The sequence below is a fragment of the Balaenoptera ricei genome, chromosome 12, assembly GCF_028023285.1.
Source record: "Balaenoptera ricei isolate mBalRic1 chromosome 12, mBalRic1.hap2, whole genome shotgun sequence".
NCBI lineage: Eukaryota > Metazoa > Chordata > Mammalia > Artiodactyla > Balaenopteridae > Balaenoptera > Balaenoptera ricei.
Window position 1 is genome coordinate 32,770,797 of NC_082650.1, and position 21,576 is coordinate 32,792,372.

Sequence of the window (21,576 nt, forward strand, 5' to 3'; positions counted from 1 at the left end):
AAAACATCAAAATGAAAAAGGCCAAGAAAAGGACTGGATTTTCTGTTGTCATTTAACACTCCCCATCTGGCTATGTTTTGGAATGCCAGGACGCCCAGACTTGCTGTCTTATACTGTTTCCACTTCGTGCCTCACACTGTGCCAGACCCTTTACTTACATGACCTTTTATAACCCGACCATGCTTCCAAGGAAGTCATGCTGTCCCACGCTAGGGAGAGTGAACTAAGGCTCAGAGCGGTTAAGTAACCTGACCGAGATCACATAGCTTTTAGGGTGTAAAGCTCAAATTCTCCTGTGATTTTCAAATTATCCCTGGCAATGAGACTCTTTTTTTCAAAAAAGAGAAGAAAGCTACTAAGTCTAGGGTAGCTCTTCCTCTGAACTAGTTAATACCTTTGGCTTGATAAGACCTGCCCGTCAACCAAGGTGACACTATCCCACCTGATGCTACTACAGGGGTTCATAAACCCCTCAGAGCTGCTGTTTTAATTCAACTGAATTTGACAATTCAAAAATTAGAGAGGAGTCTTAAACTTAATAGAACACCACAACTGGCCATAAGGAGCTCACACCATTCATCAGGTAAGAGGGTTTGCTTCCGGTATGGAGTCCCTAGGGGGCCAGAGCAGGTGTCTAGAGGAGCCTGGTCACAGAAGAAACTTAATAGCAGGAACTTAGCAGACTTAGGAGCAGAAACTTGGCTGCTTGGTGCATCTACCTTGCCCCTGCCCCAAGAAGACAGAGAAAGAACCTTTCTGGGGGTGGGGAGGAGGTACTTCTTTTGTTTTTTTATTGAAGTATAGCTGATTTACAATATTATATTAGTTTCAAAATTAGTTTCATTACAAGATAATGGCTATAACTCCCAGTGCTATACAGTATATCCTGGTTGCTTATCTATGTTACGCATAGCAGTTAGTTTGTATCTCTTCATCCCATACCCCTACTGCTCGTGGGGCTGCTGCCTTTCTTGAGACCCCTGTCCACTGGTCTCCAAAAAGCTGAAGTGGTTCTATTTTTTGGTAACATTCCTGGTGGTACCACCACCAATGGAAAAAAATAATTCCCCTTCCACTCTCCATTCAATTCTTTTTGTTGTCCTGAAGGAGGCATTAGGTCCACTTTTACTACTTATACACTTCAGTCTAGAACAGAGACAGAAGGTAGAGAAGTCACTCTTTGTGGATCAGGCTTAACTGCTGGCATGAGCAAAGCATCTCAGAGGTGCAGGAAAGTGCAACCAACTCTCCCAGGAGAAAGGATTTCATCTTAGGTAACAGGCAGAGATAACAGTTTTATCCCACAGACTGTGTGCGCAAAACAAAGGCATGGTGGTGGGAGCCAGTGGAGAAAAAGGCCAAGAAAAGGACTAGATTATCTACTGTCATTGAACACTCCTCCTCTGGCTATGTTCTGGAATGACAGGACGCCCAGACTTGCTGCTTCATACTGTTTCCACTTCGTGCCTCACGCTGTGCCAGACCCTTTACTTACATGACCTTTTATAACCCAACCATGCTTCCAAGGAAGTCATGCTGTCCCACACTAGGAAGAGTGAACTAAGGCTCAGAGAGGTTAAGTAACTTGACCAAGATCACATAGCTTTTAGGGTGTAAAGCTCGAATTCTCCAGTGATTTTCAAATTATCCCTGGCAATGGGACTCTTTTTTTTCCAAACAAAATCTCACTTAACTCATAAATAGCCCAGATAATCAAAAGCTGACTCTATATTTAAAAAGTATCTTTGAAGGGGAGCCACTTCAGCTAGACAGCCAGGTGATAGGGATTCTGGAATGAATGGAAGAGAAAATGCAGGTAAGAGATGAGATCCCACTCAGAGATGGTCCAGCAGGTCCGGGAACCAGCCTTTCAAAAGTTAACCTTTAATTAGCAATTCCTCAAATCTCATTGGCTAAACTATAGAGCTAAAGGATAAGACCCATATAAACCTTTCTGGTGCCTACACTTAAATTTTAAAATGGCACTCTGCCTCTTTCCACAAACTGCTTTTTATATGTGCACCTCGACAGAAAAAAAAAAAAAAAGGCTTTCTCCCACTCTGCAGGAATAATATCATGCTATAACGTGTGCCTGACATAGCACAAGGCAGCTTAGGGACCGTCACTCAATGTACTGCAGTTGTACAGAAAGATGGCTGACATTCTAAAAGAACTGCACTTGCAGGGAAGTTACTGGAGTCCCCAGCACAGTAATCCAGGGCTGACAGTTATTTCTCATTCATCTTCTGCACCAGACATAGTTATCCACCGGGAAGTCAACTTCCATGACTAGTTATAAAAAGTCCTCTCTGAACCGGAAAACGGCCCCACTTCTCTCCTCAAAGGTTATCTTCAGAAATGGTTCACACAGAGGCACACATTTGGAAAAAAAAAAAAATTGTTTTTTGGTTGGGAGCAAGCAAGAAGACGGATCATCAAATATAGCCAGCAGTATCTGGCACTACTTCTTAGGACACATCGCTGTGAAGGTCTTATGTAACTGATGGACACTTATGCCAGTGGATAAAACTTATGGATAAAACCAGTGGTAAGCTCACCTTCTAAGCATTCAAATAACAAAAGAAAGGTGCCAAAGGAGGTCTGGAGGATTCTCATTGACACAGGGGACCCTGGGCAGCAAGGTGCAAACTCCCAAAGGACTCAAAGTCCAGGAGAGTTTTTTTATTATATACTTGTCAATCATAACTTAAGAAAGTACTATGGACATAATAGCACTATTAAGTGCTTTGATAACTTCATACTATAAATAAGGTTATTCCTGAATCTTAAATAATCTTTTAATATGAAGAAAAATATTAAAAAATGAAAAGACTACATTAGAAGATTAGAGAAAATGTAAATGTAGTTAGTCCCCTCTAACGTGACAATGCGCACACAAGGATGATTTTTATTTTTGCACATTAGTTTCACGTACTACTGGTGACTCTCCACTGTGTCTTTTCCTGTAGGAAAATACAAGAACAAGGATGTGATGCTCCCTCAGGGTCCACTGTCACACACAGAATGGGCTAAGCTAAGCTCCCAAGTGGGGAGGCTAAAGGCAACCTCAAATAACAGGTCTCTTTTCTCTTCAATTTTAATGAGCTAAAATGCGATTGTAATAAGAGCCAGGGTAATCCTCTGAGTCTTTTGCTAGCTATCCAAGCAACTCTCTTTTAAATTATATACTTTCCTTATAGTGTCCTGGAAGAGAAAAAACAGCTTTAAAATGCCTGTCACATAGATAACATATGACCTAGTAATGCTTTAAAATAAAGTTATAAAATAAATAAGTCCTGGGGAATGTAATGTACAACATGGTGACTATAGTTAATAATACTGTATTGTATATTTGAAAGTAGCTGAGAGTAGATCTCAAAAATTCTCATCACAAGAAAAAAAATTTGTAACTATGCGTTAATTTGATGGATGTTAATTTAAGTAGACTTATTGTGGTAAGCATTTCACAATACATACATATATTAAATCATTATGTTGTATACCTGAAACTAATATATTATACATCAATTATGTCTCAATTTTTAAAAAGTATATATGGGGACTTCCCTGATAGTCCAGTAGTAAAGAATCCACCTTACAATACAGGGGATGTGGATTTGATCCCTGGTCAGGGAACTAAGATCCCACATGCTGCGGGGCAACTAAGCCCGTGTGCCACAACTACTGAGATCACGCACCTCAACTAGAGAGCCTGCTTGTTGCAAACTACAGAGCCCACGTGCTCTGGAACCCACACGCCACAACTACAAAGCCCACGCGCCCTGGAGCCTACGTGCCACAACCAGAGAAGAGAAAAACCCGTGCACCACAACTAGAGAGAAGCCCGCACGCCGCAACTAGAGAGAAACCTGCGTGCTATGGTGAAAGATCCTACATGCCACAACGAAGTTTCCGCATGCTGCAACTAAGACCCAATGCAGCCAAAAATAAATAAAATAAATAAATAATAAATAAATCTTTTAAAAAATAAATAAATAAAATTTAAAAAATAAATTAAAAATTTTTTTAAAAATTTTAAATAATAAGTGTATATGCAAATGCTTTAAAAATTTCAAAGACCTACCAAATTGGAAGGCAGCAGTGGAACTGATAGTAGGAATAGATGAGTAACCAGCATGATAATGAAAATGACCTTCAGATATGCTATTCTATCATGATTTTTTTGTGAAGGTATGATTCGTGCATTTATTCTGTTCTAATTTAGCATCAACAACTATGACATGAAATTCAAAAAAAGATTTTCAGCAATTTCTAATCCCATTTCACCCAAAAGTTTATAGGTTAAACTACATCACCGTTGCACTTGTAAGTTTAATCGGAGAAAGAAATTGAACCTAAATCTTCAGAAAGGGCTCAGTAAGGAGCAGGCAAACAAAGCTTTCTTGCTAATACCACGTACTTTTCATGAATGACATCACACCCTTGGCTTTTCTCCTACCTCCAGGGTTGCTACTTCTCTGTATGTTTCTCTAACCACTCTTAAATGTGGAAATCCCCAAAGCATGCTCCTAAGTCACCTTCTTTGGTCTCTATTCTCTCCATGACTTTATTACCAACTACAAGCTAAGGACTCTCAAATTTATGTCTCCATTCTAAATTTATCATCTGAGCTCCACACCCATCTGTCCAAAAGCCTACTTGCCCTTTCCCCTGGGATATCTCACCTGCAACTCAAATGTAACATGTCCAAAACTGAACTCATGAACGGAACTTAGGAAAAGTCTTCCTCACCTGTATGAATACTACCACCATCCATGCTAAAATCTTGGAGGATCTTGGCCCACATTTTCCCACATGCTCTCAGTTACCAATGTCTGCTGGTTCTGCCTTCAAAACCTGTCTTTACTTTGTCCAGTTCTCTCGAACATCACTGCCACCGATCGAAGGCCCTGTTATCTCTTCCTTTATGCATTCTTGCTTCTTGCAACTCCTTCACCAGGAAACTCCTGGCGTGATACCTAAATGCAAATCAGTTCATGTCATTCCTCTTTTTTTCAAAGCCTGCTCTTTGGATTAAGTATCAAACCCTTACCATCTCCCTCAGGGCACTGCATAATGGCTGGCCCAGCTTACAGCTTTTCCTTCCACCGTCTCTCTCCTGCTCACTCTGACCAATAACAGGGCTTACGTTCTGTCCTTCAAAAGCAATCCAACTCCTTCCTTCCTCAACCTCCTTGCTTGGGTTTTCCTTTCTGGCAAGCATCTTCTCCAGACAAGCTCCTCTCGTCTCTGGTCCCATCTTACAAGATATTTCTCAGGGGAGCCTTCATTGACCCTCTGACTCACAACCCTCTCTCCTAGCAACCTGTGTGTCTCCATGCCACGAATCACACTTACATTTTTTTAATATAAATTTATTTTATTTATTTATTTTTGGCTGTGTTGGGTCTTCGTTGCTGCGTGCGGGGTTTCTCTAGTTGAGGCGAGCAGGGGCTACTCTTCGTGGCAGTGCGTGGGCTTCTAATTGCAGTGGCTTCTCTTGTTGTGGAGCATGGGCTCAAGGCACACAGGCTTCAGTAGTTGTGGCTCGCAGGCTCAGTAGTTGTGGCTCGCGGGCTCTAGAGCACAGGCTCAGTAGTTGTGGCACACGTGCTTAGTTGCTTCGCGGCATGTGGGATCTTCCCGGACCAGGGCTTGAACCCATGTCCCCTGCATTGGCAGGCAGATTCTTAACCACTGCGCCACCAGGGAAGTCCCACGCTTATTATTTATGACGTAATTTTTTGCCCCTGTTACTAGAGCATCAGCTCCATGTGCACCCTGTGAACACAGCTCGCTGCTCCCCCCGCACCACACGCAGTCAGTAAGCAGAACACAGCAGTTGCTCCATGAGCATCTCTCGACCAAATGAATGCTGATATTTAAGGAGGTCTTCTGGGCATGCTCCAAGTCATTAACCCTGACAGTCCTGGTTCTTATTAGGTAGCTAATCTCCGGCCAAATTTCACAATGTTTCTCTCCCTTAACCCACGTATGTCACCCCATTCTTCAAGAGCCAAGATCAGGAGGAGAAAGGCCTGGATTTTAAGCCTGTATCTGCATCTAATAATTAGTAAGTGAACTTTAGCAAAAGCGGACTGCTTCTCCAGACTTCAGATTTCTTACTATTGTATGAAAAAGTCCCCTCATGGCTCTCACACTCTGATCGGTGAATGCACAGTTTCCAATCCACAGCAAAATTTTGCTCACACCCAAAGTAAAACATCTCCTTTGGAATTCTCTGGGCTATTCTTGCTTCAAAGTCTTTATCAGTGTCACTTTCATTGGATCACATCACTGCTGAGAATCCTGAACTGGAGCTCAGGCCCATCAGGTAGGGCCTACAGGTGATGAGGCAGAACACCTAGGCCCCCACTTGCTGCATATTCCCTTCTGAGACTAGTTAAGGACCACGAGGACTGGGCCCAGCAAAGCCCCCACTATAGGTTAGGATCCTGGCAGATGCCTCTTATTCTACCCAGAGTAAAGTCCAAAGTTCCCTCGTGGCCCCAAGGCCCTCTGTAAGCCCCTGCTCTGTTTTCATCACACTGGCCTCTTTGCTATTCAAACATTCCAAGCCAACTCCCACCTCTCCTGCTGCCTCCTCCGGCCTTTGCACTTCCTGCTCTCTGCCTGGCACTCTCCTCTCCCCCAGACCTTCTAATGAGTCCTTCCCTCCCTTTCATTCAGGTCTCTGCTCAAACATCAGACCTGATCACAGGGGCTTTCCGTGACTAGGCCACACTACCCCTGTCCCAGCGCTCTCCGTCCCTGAGCTGTGCTTCATTCTTCATATTACTTGTCACAAGAAAGTATACATGTATTGTCTGTCTCCTGAGGAACTTCATTTTGTTTCCTGTTATATATCCAGTGCCTAAATTAGTAGGTACTCAGAAAATATTTATTGAACGAGTGAATGAATAAAGCAATGAATAAGTGATGCTCTATTAGCAACCGAGAAGACAGCAGATCTGAAGCTGCAGGAGTATATGAAGGTCTGGAGGAGTGGTGCCCATGAGGACGTGGAGGGGGAGCTTAGGTCCCTAGACCCCAAGGCTGGTGAGCCAAGGGGGCAGGGTTCATGGGGTTGTGTGTTGGGGGAGGCAGGGGGATGTTGCCAGTCCCTGGGTCTCCTGCCAAATGAACACTGAGTCACTGGCAGCTGGGGAACCCCCAAGGTCATATCAGTAGAAATGAGAATCGGGACGCAGGTGGCCTTGTTACCGAAAGATGGATGGCACGTGCTGCCTTTTTTTATCTTTGTCTTCTTTTTGTAATCTGTCTTTTAAAAAAAAAAAAACTTAACCAAATTCCACATTGAAGGCTTCTGTGAAATAATGCACAGTTTCACTCACTACCATCTCCTTTCCCCAAGCTTAGACTCAGGGAGACCCAAAGATCATCTTTCAAAACTCTCACCCTTGCTCCAAGTATGTACCAGATTGCTCTCTGCACTGTGAGTTCCTCGCGAGAAGCCTGTTAACTTCCAGAACTGACCACAGTGGATGGCACTTGGCCCACTCTCCATAAATGTCTGATGACTCAATAAGTATATTCTGAACCCGGTCTCCCGGAAAACAATGAGCTTAACAAGCATCACTAATTATATGCTATTATCATCTATATTCCACTACACTGGTGTTGGCAGAAGAGTTCTGAATAGAGGTTGATTCAACGATTGGGAGACTCATAAAATAAATAAGGAATTTCCACATGTGTTAAATAGAGTGTGATAAAACCAACTGATGCTAATGAAAGCTTTATCTAACATGTGGACTTTCCAGAGACTTCCACCTATACTGCATATAAAGAAGATAATTATAGCTGGGTATTAGATTTTTATTTTCAATATTTCAATTTTTAATTTTGACTATAATTGAAAATTATTATTAATATTCAGAGTAGAGTTAACATTTTGTCTAAATTTTATCTAAATTTTTTTCTAAGAAATGATTTGGTCTTTTCATAAAAATACTGTCTTAAATGTGATTTTATATCGTAGGGTGATATTTTACTGACAGTATAGAAGATTCAATATAATTAATTCAGCAAACATTTACTGAATACATACAGTACACAAGTCACTATGCTAGGCACAGTTAAAAAAATATAAGCTTTACATAAAAACTTCACAGTGGACTGATTAAGCTGTTTATATTTTATGGACAGAACTATACTTATATTAATATAGAATATTTGTAGTCATATTAAAAACCCTTTGAAAAAAAAAAAAAAAACCCTTTGAAGGTGGATATACTATTTATGGGATGCCTTCAGCCACATAATGACGTAGGGCACATCTTGAGCAGAACTACACAGGGAGTTTTTAACGCGAACGTTGCTTTTGTTCCCAGCTCCAACACCATCATCACAATATTGCTTAGCATTCTAAACCTCAACCACTATTTTTAATAAATGACCTCAAACATCATGTTCCAGAAGAAACACCTTCTAATGGCTTCCCAGTGCCCTGAAAATAAAGCCTACTCCCCTCCCCAATATGCAAGGCTGGTCTTAGTTCAAATGACAAACCCAGAGAGGTCTTTCCTGACTTTCTGATCTACAGAACCGCAGGCACTCTGTTACATCAGGTTCCTTCCTTTTCTCATAGGACTTTCTACTTCCTGAAACTGACTTGTCTTCCTCATTTAGGATGTACACTCCACCACAACCTTTCTTTTGATCTTTACCCTATCCCCAGCTCCCGGCACGTAACATTTATTGAATCAATTATTAGTGAATGAACTTCCTACAGAGCTTGCATTTACTACGTTATGCATGATGAACTTTTATATGTTTCATCAGAGAGCAAATAATAAATGTATAGGTCATACTTTCCTACCTGGTTTTCTACACTATCATGGTGTAAGGCACACCTCACATTTGACAAAATGGGTCATAAATATAATTCAACAGCAACTACTGAATGAATCTCAGTAAATAATGATTTGGTGAACAAATGAATGAAAATAATTTTGCTCAAAATTATTGACTGAGATCCACAGAAGAAAATGGAGTCATAACACTATAATAATATTCTCCAACTTTTAGAAGAAAACCAGAAGTATTTTATTGTAGTTGTGAATTATTTCTGCAGCAAAAGAGCAGTTGTGGAAACATTGAAACAGGCACTCAAAAACCACCTCAAATTGACTGCTATGGTAAAGTTCAATAGTTCCTTTGTAGTCTCAAGCAATGTTTTGGGGCAATAAACACCCCACAGAGGTCTGAATAAACTCCAAGTTCCTCCTTCTTGTGGAATAAGGCAAGGTTTATCACTCTGAAAACCGGACACTTCGATATGGTTGGCTTGCCTTTGGGAGAGGGAGTAAAACCAGAAGTTTCCAAATTCAGGATCTTTGTTTGGCTCATTTTGGGGGGATCAGTGACTAAGAGGGCAGAGGGCCTCAGGAAGGAGCTATCCCTCAGGTGTTCACATCCTACCTTAGGGCACAGCCGACCTCAAGTTCTACCCATCAGCACTAACTGCTCCTGGGTCGCCTGCTGAGAGCACAGCCCTGAACAAAACAGACCATGCTCCCTGGGTGACAGCCCCTTCAAACAGTGTAGGGACCACGAGCGCAACAGTCCCAAATGTTCCACAATTCCAGGACTGCAAGGGCCTGACTGCCAAGCTACAGAGGCGGGGCTGGCAGAGCGTTTGCTCCAAAAAGTGGGGCCTTTGTCCAGCATCACCTTCACTCGCAGGTTCTCCACACTACGGTCTGAAGTGTGCCCTCGCACGATGTGCCTGCCTGTCATTGGCTTTAAAAAGTCATTCATGGGCTTCCCTGGTGGCGCAGTGGTTGAGAATCTGCCTGCCAATGCAGGGGACACGGGTTCGAGCCCTGGTCTGGGAAGATCCCACATGCCGCGGAGCAACTGGGCCCGTGAGCCACAACTACTGAGCCTGCGCGTCTGGAGCCTGTGCTCCGCAACAAGAGAGGCCGCGATAGTGAGAGGCCTGCGCACCGCGATGAAGAGTGGCCTCCGCTTGCCGCAACTAGAGAAAGCCCTCGCACAGAAATGAAGACCCAACACAGCCATAAATTAATTAATTAATTAATTAATTTTTTTAAAAAGTCATTCACAAGCTAATTTTCTCTCTGTCATGGGTCCCTATCTGAATATTCAGGACCACTTTGTGAGTAAATTTTTTTAAATCGAGTGGTTCATCACAACATTTGACGAACCTCCACTCTAAAAGAGAGGTTTTGGTACAAAGGAACAAAATCAGCAGTTGGCATAACTGTTACTCATTTTGAAATGGTAGCTTTTCTCATTTAAGAAAAAAATAAATAAACCCCTAGTGCAGGCACGGTGAGGGGGGATTCCCCTGCATTGTCAATCACAAGTTCACTTACTCTGAAAATCAGTTTGGCATTAAGTACCAAAGGTCTTAAAATATTTACACTCTTTGACCCAGGAATTACCTTTCCATGGATCTTGCTTAAAGAAGTAACCTGAAATATGAACAAAGATTTCATCAAAATGCCAGTTATAAGACCAGTTATTTGGAAACAGCCTAACGGTCCAATCTTAAGGGACTAGTTAATAAATTATGGTAAATCATACAATCAAATATTATACAACACTAATAACGCTTGCGGAGAAGCTGGAAAATATTTAGGACACAAGGTTAAGCAAACAGAGCACATTGTAATATGTTATTAACTATGGAAAAACTTCATTAAATATAAAGGGGAAGAAAAATGCCAAACTGTTATGGGTGCTTTTGGGTCATGGGATTATAGACAGATTTTCTCCCTGATTTTTTTTATAGTTACTGTATTTTCCAAAGTTTTCATGAGAAGCATGTATTGCTTTTATTAGAAATAATAACACCCCTTCAGAAATGCTAAGTCTACTGTATCACAAATACTTGCACATGTATGTTCTCATACTTGCACTGAGCTGATCTGATATTTGCTTTGCCAAGTGAGCCAAAAATGCATGCCTCTTCTATACCAAGATCAGCTTAGAGAGAGGACTGAGAATCTTTGGATTCTTACTGCATTTCAGCCCAAAGATGCTGATTCTCAAAACTGCAAACACACCTTAGCAGCTGCCAACCTATCAGCACCTCTGTGATTAGCTCACTGTCTGTAAAAGAGCCTACCCTTTCTCAGCATCACTTTCATCCCAGGAGCCCCTATTCTTCTTTACCTATTCTCATATCCCTACCAGCTTTATTTCAAAGCATCACAGTCACTGACTTGCGTGCAGTTCTCTCATTAGATTATGAGATTCTTGAGATCCTTGTCATCCTGACCTCCCCAGAATCTAACAGGGTACCTGGTAAACAGTGGGAACTTAATAAATGATATTAAATAAAATTTTACAAAATAGGAAGAAAATCACCTCAATAACTCCAAGAGAAGAATTCACTAACAGGATCATATTGTAATGGGAATCTCGGTTGGTGCATGAAATCAGATACACTTTGGAATATAATTTCCAGTTTATGAAAGAGCACAGTAGACCTGACATTTGGGAGCTGGCCCTGGGGTTCTCCTGTTGGATGGAAATGATTTCACAGTGCATCCACACCAGACGAGGCCACTCTGTGACCGTGATGAATCAGGACAGGAACAAGACCACTGTGTAATCCTATCTGAACACAAACAAAAACACAAATATTATCCCAAAATGACCAATATCCTCCTAATCTGGCTAATGAGTATTTGCTGCATCTTTGCCAATTATAATGTCAGCCTCTTTAGTCTTGCTCCTTCTAGATAAGACTTATTAAGATACAAACTCATAGCATTATCCCTGCTTCAATGCAGAGCAAAGCCCTGCTTCTTTAAACCCTCTCCCAAATCACTTACAAGACCAAATCCTATAATCACGCATTTCTAACACCCTTTTACTGCGACACCCCATGTTTTCCTGTGGTGTACCTTTTCCCTCACTGTAACAAGTAGCAAACCCAACCTGTTCAGCTACACGTCATTTCCCAGTGGTCTCTGGCTCATTGAGAAGTTTAGTCATCCTACCTGGAATACGCTTGTCTCTTCTTTCTGCCCATACTTATCAGAACTCCCAGAAGCTTCCCCTGATCAGCCTTCCAGGTTTCAGATGGTTCCACTCCTTTTAGTTTCCATAACATTTATGTTCATCTGCTACTATTCAGTTTGTATTTCATAATACTGGCTAACACTGTGATCCTGATTACTCTCTGAAAGATCCTGCCAACTCTGAAATCATATTGTTCCACTGTGCTGCTTTAAAAGTTTATGCATGGTTGTCTTACCTCCCCAAATAGGCTATGAATTCTCAAAACTATGTCTCAAATATTTCTTTTCACTTACCTTTTCATTCCCCTTCTTCTTATCATATGTATACACAGTTCACTGCACACAGCGAACATCTACATCCAGTCATAAATTTACACAGAGACCAATTTGACCTTGCATTTGTTGGGGAATGATATATCACTCATATTTCATCAGCAAATAGTTTCATTTAGAGCATCTTCAAGTATAGACCTTTATAGCTGGAGTGTATTCCACATACCTGCTACATTCAGTATGTGCTAATGCTCTTCCTCTCTCTCCAACTCTCTCCATGTATGTATCTATTTCTTATTTATCATATTTCTGGGAAATGTACCTTTGTGTATAAAGGTAAATTCAGGCCATGGCAGCTGGCAGAGGTCCCTTCTCTTCAACTGAAGTCAGTGACTAAAATTAAGCCCTCCGAACATCTGACTTGCTGACGTATCTATCCTGCATGATGATAGCAATCCTGCACTGAGGGGGAAAAACCTACCAGGTTATTAAGTTTTCTGCCAAAGCCTGATACAGTCCTGCTGGACAACGCTGTTCAGGTGACCTGCTCTCAGCTCACATTCACATGTCTAAACGTTCACTCACGATCTCCCTTCCCAACCATACATCCCTGTTGACTTCCCCACGTCTATGGACCAGACTTGAAATTGACCTTGCCCTGCCAGGACCAGGATGACTCCCTGAAGATCCAGGATGGGGTGGAGGTACAGATATATCTTGGTTTCCATGACAGCTCCTTCATTTTCCAGTCTGGCTCCGGGAGCTCAGGCAAGTAATTTAACTTCTCTAAGCCTTCATTACCTTGCTCAAAAAAAAAAAAAAAAAAAAAGAGCCGAAATATATCTCCTCCCAGGAGTCTAATGAAGACTTGGTGAGATTATGTATCTAAGGCACATGGCAGATGCTCTACAAATGTTTTTCCCCTAAGAGTGCCTGACAACTAATAGAACTCCGTCTCCCTCTAAGGAGCTGCCCATGCCGTATTCTTATTGACTTACACCATGAAGGATATTTAAAGCAGGGCAGATGGCAGAGTTCCTGTTCTCAGATTAACCATCAAGCTCTAGTTCTATTGATCTGCCCACCTATTCAACTTCCTGATGCTGCCCCCACTCACTTTCCTCCCTGTACCCCCCTAAATCAAGAATCTACGCCTGTTCTATTCTTCCTGTGGCACTCTTGTCCAGCTTGCCACTGAGCACGAATGCTCTACACCTTCACCCTGATAGCCTCTATTCCATCCCCTCTGTCTGACCTGGACTTCTGGCACTCTGGTTGCCTACTGGGAGGCCCAATTTGGGGCCCATCCTTCAATTTGGCCTGATATACTAGATTCTGACCTTGACCTTGAGAGGTGGTGTTGCATAGTTTAAGCACAGGTTTTTGTTTCAGACTGCCAGGTTTTGAATCCCAGGTTTACCACTTAATGACCACATAACCTTGAGCAACTTATTTACCTCCCTAACTTTCAGCTTTCTCACAGTAGAGGGCTTTTATGAGATGTCAATAACATAATGAATGTAAAGCATTTAACATGGGACTTGGCATACCAGGTAGGTCTTTAATAAATGTCAGTGCTACACATATAAAGGTTTCGCCCCTAGGACACGTGGTGGCCACAGGCCTCCTTTCGATACAGTCCAGTTGCTATGAATCTACCTACAACACACAGCCACTTCACCTACTGGCCCAGCCTACCTTCCTGGTTTGGTTCCCCTTGATCTCTTTCATCCTACCAATGTTTTTGTCAACACAGATGCTCCTTCATCCTCACCAGACCTTAATAATGTTGCTCACACATGCCAATATTCTAATTTGGGGCCTATTACCTTAGGTCTCCTAAGTGGTAACCCTAATCTGTGCCTGCTGCCTCCCCTCTGCCCATTTCCCACAAACTCAATAAACTTGTATAAACAATAGTTCTGTGTTCATCACTTTACTTCCTTGTTCAAACTGTCACTGTGTCACTGGGTCTCTAATCTCATAATGCCCAAAGTAGGGGTCTCTAATCAAATGATCCCTAGAAGACCAGGGCTTCTGGAAATAAGATCCCTAGGCTGGAAATAAGGCACAGGGGTATTTGCTAAAAGCACATGGACATGGATAAATGGTGGGCTCCTCATTCAATAATATTCTGGGTCCTCTTAGCAAAGTCTAGACATGGAGGGAATTATTTCATCACCTAGCTTTGCCTTGGTTGGGAGGAAGGTCCCACTTCTGGAATTCGCATGGCCGTGGTCACCTGAGCTGCTTCCATGTGCAAACTTCACATCGTTGTGCAAGTGGCTGTCTCAAAATGGAGGGGGCGGGGACTTCCCTGGTGGCGCAGTGGTTGAGAATCCACCTGCCAATGCAGGGGACATGGGTTCGAGCCCTGGTCTGGGAAGATCCCACATGCTGTGGAGCAACTAGGCCCGTGAGCCACAACTACTGAGCCTGCACGTCTGGAGCCTGTGCTCCGCAACAAGAGAGGCCGCGATAGTGAGAGGCCCGCACACCGCGATGAAGAGTGGCCCCCGCTTGCCACAACTAGAGAGAGCCCTCGCACAGAAATGAAGACCCAACACAGCCATAAATAAATAAATAAATAAAATTTAAAAAATAAATGGAGGGGGCAAGTCTCCGCAATAATAGACATGTTGTTTTTGATTGGCAGCCTCATTGTCTTGGGAGATCTATATGACCTTAACAGAACTGTCAATCATGGTGCCTCTACCGGTCCCCTTTTCCCCATCCCACCACTAGCATCACATATATACAGGGTTGGGCACATGATCCAGTCCAAGACTATCACAGTAGCAGTCTCTGCTGGACACAGAGACTGATTCAATGACCTCCATAGCAGGGCCAACCATAGCCCTTTCAGGAGATTTCTATAAATGGGACCTGGAAGAGACAAGACCTCTCTTTCCTATGGATCAAAAGCCCAAGGATGCAGGTTTGGAACTAACAGTGGTCACCTTTCTTAGTACATAGAAAGAGGCCTCAGAATGAAGCTGATTCAGAAAGAAGAGAAGCTGAGAAATGGGGAGAGAGAGAAAGAACCTTAACAAAGTCATGTGAGGTTCTGGGTTCCAGCCATGACTAAAGCAAAGTCCACGTTTGGACTTTCCAGTCACATGAGCCAATGAATCTACTTTTTCTGCCGAACGCAGTTAAATGTAGGTCCCTCGACTGTATAACCAGATGAATCCTGATCAGCTCCCTTCCACAGGAACACAGGGGGAGGGGGAGGGGACTTGACCCCCTTTAGTGCACTTGACCCCCCTTTAGTGCTTGGAGCAGAGTGACAAGGGCACTGTAGGAAGGAATGCACAGATCCACATCTTCACACTTTGCTCACATTCCCATGAATTTTGTGTAATTTCACCTCTGGTGACAGTTTCCAAAGCACAGTTTGCTATTGGAACATATCCCATTAATTAACAGTACAATGGTCCAAGAATCCCCACCTTTATATGAGAACTTCCTTTTTCCAATTGCACTCAAAACTCTTGGAAAAGTCTTATCAATGACTGTAATAATCATATCACCAGAACTCCTGCTGAGGATGGGGAGGGAGATGAGATGAGGAGGAAGCCCAGAAAAGGAGTAATCAAACTAAAGATTAACAATCAGAATTCCAGATGTGTCAGGTCTTGATCTCACAATTGGAGATTCTTATCTTCCAAAATGTAACCTAAATTTTTACTCGGAAATTTGAAACCCCACTAAAATCTGAAGCCACCCTTATATCTCTCTCCCATTTACACAGGGTTTCCAAAGTGTGTTCTAGCTTTTTCTGTTTCTACAGAAAGGCAATGGAGCGTACTGGTGCAAACGTGCTTTGAGAAATTACTCCTGGTTTCACCACCTTTCTGCCTGAATAAACTCTTGTGGTTGTAATGAAAATCAATTGGCATTATCTGTGAAAATTCATCGAAAACCATCAAGTACTAAGTGAATGTTGCTATTTATTACTTTGTTATGTATTTTAAACTCATATAACCAATGATGGGCCAGATGCCCCAGGTCGGATCTCCTCGACCTTCTATTATCATGGTCATTATTCTTTCCCTGTGTCCAGCACAGCCTGTCTTCTCCAGCCTGTCTTCCCCCAACCCAAACTCTACTCACCACCCCACCACCACCCACACATCCTGATTTCTCCTCATCAGGCAGCATTTTAAAAAGAGGATGAAAAGATTACAAAGTCCTTGGTCTGTCGATGAAAGCAGAGAGGCTCAGAAAAGCCTAGAAACATACCCAGGGCCACATCATTAGTGTCTCAGCCAGGACAACAACTTGGGTTTTCCAACTCCCCATCCAGTGTCCTTGGAAATCCACCATCCTGCTCCCCAGTGTGAACCAGTCCCATGATGCTCAAGGACTATTCCAGGTGCTCAGCGATCTATGGCACATTTTCCAGTCCCCTCCCCGCCAGCCTGTAAGCTCCCATAGGAGAGGCTACTTTGCTGTCCTTCAGCAAGCCTGGCACCATAACAAGGGTTCACCCATGTTTTCTGAATGCTTGGGCACATATCAGACCTTAGCAGACAAAACATATCTTAAGTCCTGAAATGAATACACTTGATAAAACTGCAAATCATATCTTCCGTCATAAAATGAGGGGTCCAACTCACTGCAGATTTGTTTTTTCCATCTCTACACAAGTTCTTTTTGCAAATGTGTTCTGCTTGACTGAACTCCCCATGCGGTCTCCCATTTAGGGAGAGCAACACTAAATGAAATTTATTTTAAAACTGCCTCCTCTTTTAGACTGTACATTCTATTGATAAGTAATATGCATTACCATTTAGACTATTTTATCTTCTACTAATTTTGTTTAAGAAATGTAAAAAGTGACATCTGCTTTTATTTTTGTTCTTATCTATTTTCCTAAATTAAAAAGAATTTCTTTCCCTTTATGCTGAGAATTATCATGGGAATAAGAGAATTTAAACAAACTGTTCAAATCCACTCCCCCTGTATGTCAGTAGTTATCTTTCTCTGTCCAATGAGCTGTTGTCAAAATTCTGAAACTACAAAAGTCCAAGTATAGCAATCTAACTCTGGGAAGATTCAAAAGCTTCACTAATAATTCCCCCAAGTTGGAGTACAAGTGCAGCCATCATTCTTTACAATGATCGTTCCTGAAGAATCCATTCTGCTTATGGGTGCCTTTGGAATACTACATGTGTTCTCTGGACCTGACTCAGAAGCAACAGGTAAATCTATGTGCCAGCTGCCTGGAAATTGCATACAGAAGCTCCCCACACAACTCTCTTTCACTGAAAGATTCCCCAGCCTAGGATACAAAGCTAATTATAACCAGGGTTACAAGTTATACCTAAGTCATCTCACAATTATGAGCTCTGTAGTAGGACTTCATTAGAGAAAATAATTCCTAACCCTTCAGTATATATATTTTGAGTAAAAAATACCTCATGACGTTACTAAGGCATTTAACTATAGTTTCTACTTAATAGAAGCATTACTTTCTCTTAAGAAGATGCCTATTCTTCACTTAAGCTGTTTGAAAAGCATGAAACTAAAGCAGATGCTTCTGTATGGGGAAAAAGTAGTGGAAAAATAAAGTAAGATTTGAGAAGTTTCGAAATTTAGCCTACTTTTTACAAAATGGTAATATATTCTACTATCAGTAGCCAAATAACAAACTTGAAGGTCATTTTATAAGTGTTTCCATAATGCAAGACATGACAAACCAGCAAAGTAAATAGCTTTCATAGGAGTTGGTAATAATTTATTCACAAAGCACTACAGAAAGTGTATCTCAGAACTCGGTTTGACAGCAAAACCTAAGAGTTCAATATTCTTACTGACAAATAAGAATAGTTGTTGATTCTTGAAATGTTTTCTGTATATACAGTGGTCCACAACTACTTCTGAAGGTCTTTAGAAGAAAAATCCGGGTAAGAGACACTTTAGCCCAACATACTTAGTCCAACACCAGACTAAGGTGTACTTGGTCTGACTTCCATGAGTAAATTACATAAATGTGAAGCATCTGACTTTCTGGCATTACCAATGCCTGAAACTGGCACTGAAATAGTGAACTGTTCTTATTACAAATATCACCTCACACACACATACACATACTTCTCAGTCGAAATCTAGCGGCAGTAAATACACACAGAGAGCTTGTACCTACAAAATGTGAAATGTTGGCTTGGGCAATTAATTATAGCAAAAGAATGATTAATGGAGAAAATCTTTCAAACCCTCAGCCCTTTCTCTTAAGGACAGACTCCATAGGGAGAAGAATAGTGCTGAACTTGGCAAACAATTGCTTCGCGTCTCCATTTCGCCTACGAAGATACTACCACATACAGATATTGCTTTAGGAAACCCTGACCACACTTTGCTCTTGCCAAGGACTACTATAAATTACGCTGTGGACATCTTTACAGAGAATGCTGACTCTCTGGAACGGAGACAAAGGAGGGTGTAGCTTGGAGAAACCCAGCCAGGCGCTCCAAGGCTGCGGGTCCTGGGAGGCTGCCCCGCACGGCTGCTCTTGCGCTCTGAGGACTGGGGAGTCCGGAACTGACGGCGGGCTTGGTTTATTTCCCAAACTTCAGGAGACGGTGTTTACCCTAACTCCGGGGTCCCAAGCGGGGCGGGGGAGGGGGAATAAAGCAGCGCCCCGTTTCAGCTGCACCGACTGCCCACCCACCTCCCCACCGCCGGCAGCACCCTTTCCTACCCCCTCACCTGTCCCGAGCTCGGGGCCTCGGGGGTCCGGTCGCCTGTCGCGGCTCTCACTCCCGGAGCTGGTGGGACGTCGGGCGCCTCCGGAGCCGAGCGAAGGAGGCGGCGGGGTCGGGGGCGTCAGCAGGAAGCTCGGCAGCCGCGGGCAGCCGCGCTCTCCCTCCCCATCCCGGCGGGGCTCGGGCAGCGGGCGCGGCGCTGCCACGGCAGGCGGATGAGTCAGGCGAGGGGGCGGGCGGCGAGGGGTGCGGGCCGGCGGAGGGGAGTGGCGGCGGCGGCGGCCTCTGGGCGGGGGGCGCGTCGCTGTGTGTGCCCGCCGGGGGTCGCCGGCCGCAGCCGTAGGGCGCACGGAGTCCGAGCGCTCCCGCCCTCGGAGGTCACCCGGCGCGGTGAGCCGGGCAGGGGACAGGGAGTCGCTGCTCAGTCGTCGCCGCCGCCGCGCAAGAAAGACAAAAGGGACCGGGGGCTGGGAAGGGAAAAGTTTTCCGCTCGGCTCCCGAAAGATGCCCACCGAACCTCACGCCCCAAGCGCCGAAGAGGAGGCTGGGCACGGGGTGCAGGGGGCCGGGCGGGCTACCAGGAGCGTGGCCACGCCGTCCACGACCCGTGGGAACGCCCCCGGCCCGGCCGCCCCCAATCTCGCCGCCAGCTTCCTCCTCGAGGATGCAGACAAAATCCAATCTTCTCCCTCCAGGACCCCCAGCCCCCAAGACCCGTGCCGCGGCCGCAAAGTTGCACTTCCAGAACAGGGAATCACCGCAGACAAAAACCTATCTTTGAGGACAAAATACCCGCTTCCAGGAGCTCTTCTCCGGGCTGGAAGGCCAGAGGGTGGAAACGGACACTCTCACCCTCGGGTCGAGCCTCTCGCTGGAGCCCCCGGTCTCGGAGCCGGGGTCCCGCCAGCCCCCGGAGGAGTGGAGAAGACGCGGCTGATTCCCGGTTTTCCTGGAGCAGGCGCTGCAGGACCCTGGCTCCACGCCCCTCGGACTCTTTCTTATCAGACGCCGCCTGGGCGGGTCGGGGTCCCCCTGGCGGGCTGCGCGGGCGCTGCGCAAGCGGAGCCAAAACCCGCGCGGAGCGGACACCGCGAACGTCCGCTCTCTACACCGCTCTGGAGCGCCCACCAGATCTAGCCCGGAAAGGGGCTCCGGGAGAGCGGCTCGGGGGCGAGGGTCATGGGCAGGGAGGACGAGGGCGAACCGGATCGTTGAGGGCTTCGATGAGCAGTGCTTAGATTCAACTCCAAACATCACAGTCAGGGAGGGGTGTAGGTTAATCCGCCTTGCCCCCAAACATCCTGTGAGTGGGGACTGTGCCCTATTCATAGAGTAAAATGTTAATGATAGTTACCTCCTATTCCGCAGAGACAGAACTGATGGTTGTATATATGCCGGTCAATTCAGTAAATAAAGTTTTATATAAAACTCTGGATTACCAGATATTCCAACCACAACCCTGGCATGTACAGAGCATACAATCCCCCAGCGCAGGGAGTGGGTTGTACCTATCTGTCTCCTGAATGTATTTGAGCTGGTAACTAGAGGGCAAGTATGGCATTCTAGTGCAGTGTATTTGTGTCTTTCAATGTGCAATCTGCTGATCTCATTTTCAAGAAGGGTTTGTTTCTGGATGTGGAACATGTATGCGAGAGGGAGAGAGAGAGAGAATAGAATTCCATGCAAAACTTTAACATTAAAAAAAATCTTGGAAATCAGATATGGCAGTGAAGAGAGACTGCTGTAGAAATGGATTTTTTTTGGTACAATCTTCCTGTCTCTACTAGAAGAACTTGGAGATTTGGCACTTTTAGTAAAAATTTCACAATCAAAATGTTAAAAACAAAACTAAAAACTAAAGGGGTTGGAAGTCAGAAGGGGGTGGAGAAATGAGTCACCCCTGTAAACCATCTGTGGTTTTATTTTTGCCCCACCTGTTTCTATAATCTTTAGCCCACAGCCAAATGCTCAACTCACTTAGGTGTTCTTACACATTTGTCCAGGCATCCTATGAAAGGAGTGTGATTCCATGGTGCCTTCCTTCTAGTTGTAGCCTCTACATTTTATGACAAAATATCTTGAAACCACATTTCTCTGTAAAGCTCCTGAGAGAGGATATCTCCTGATTATGTTCAGTAGCTTCCTAAGAAATGAAGAATGGGCTCATGGTGTCCATCAGGATCATTAAACATGACATCCTAAGACAAGTAGTGACACATTTTAAATGGTCATCTAGCCATGTTACACAGTGAAAGACTGAGCCTCCCTCAAAGATGAAGGCCATGAAATAAGGAATAAGCACATTTCTTTGGCCACAAATATTGATGATTCATTTCTGAACTTAGATTTCAAAAAAGAAGCAGAAAAATGGACTACATAAGATCACCAAAGGGGAATTATTTACATTTCTGTTAAAAATAATTGCTATTAGTCTCAGAAAAAAAAGGGGTAAAATATTCTATAAATAGAGGATTATCTGCAATTCAGTAGACCAAGCAACTCCCACGATATTAGTTATAAATTCTTCCCTGGCATTGAGTGCTCAAACTCAGGTAAATTATTTAATCTCTGCT

General features: G+C 43.8%; 1 protein-coding gene across 3 annotated transcripts in view; it reads right to left on the bottom strand.

Annotated features, from left to right (window-relative positions):
- Positions 1 to 19,977, bottom strand: part of TMEM200A (transmembrane protein 200A) — a 72,443-nt gene extending 52,466 nt beyond the window's left edge. For 2 of the 3 annotated variants that reach the window (XM_059941233.1, XM_059941235.1), the window contains exon 1: positions 19,008 to 19,977. The gene's annotated coding sequence lies outside the window, so the exon portion shown is untranslated. The remainder of the gene's footprint in view (positions 1 to 19,007) is intronic. The other variant, XM_059941234.1, reaches the window with a different exon arrangement.
- Between the last annotated feature and the right edge of the window lie 1,599 nt (positions 19,978 to 21,576).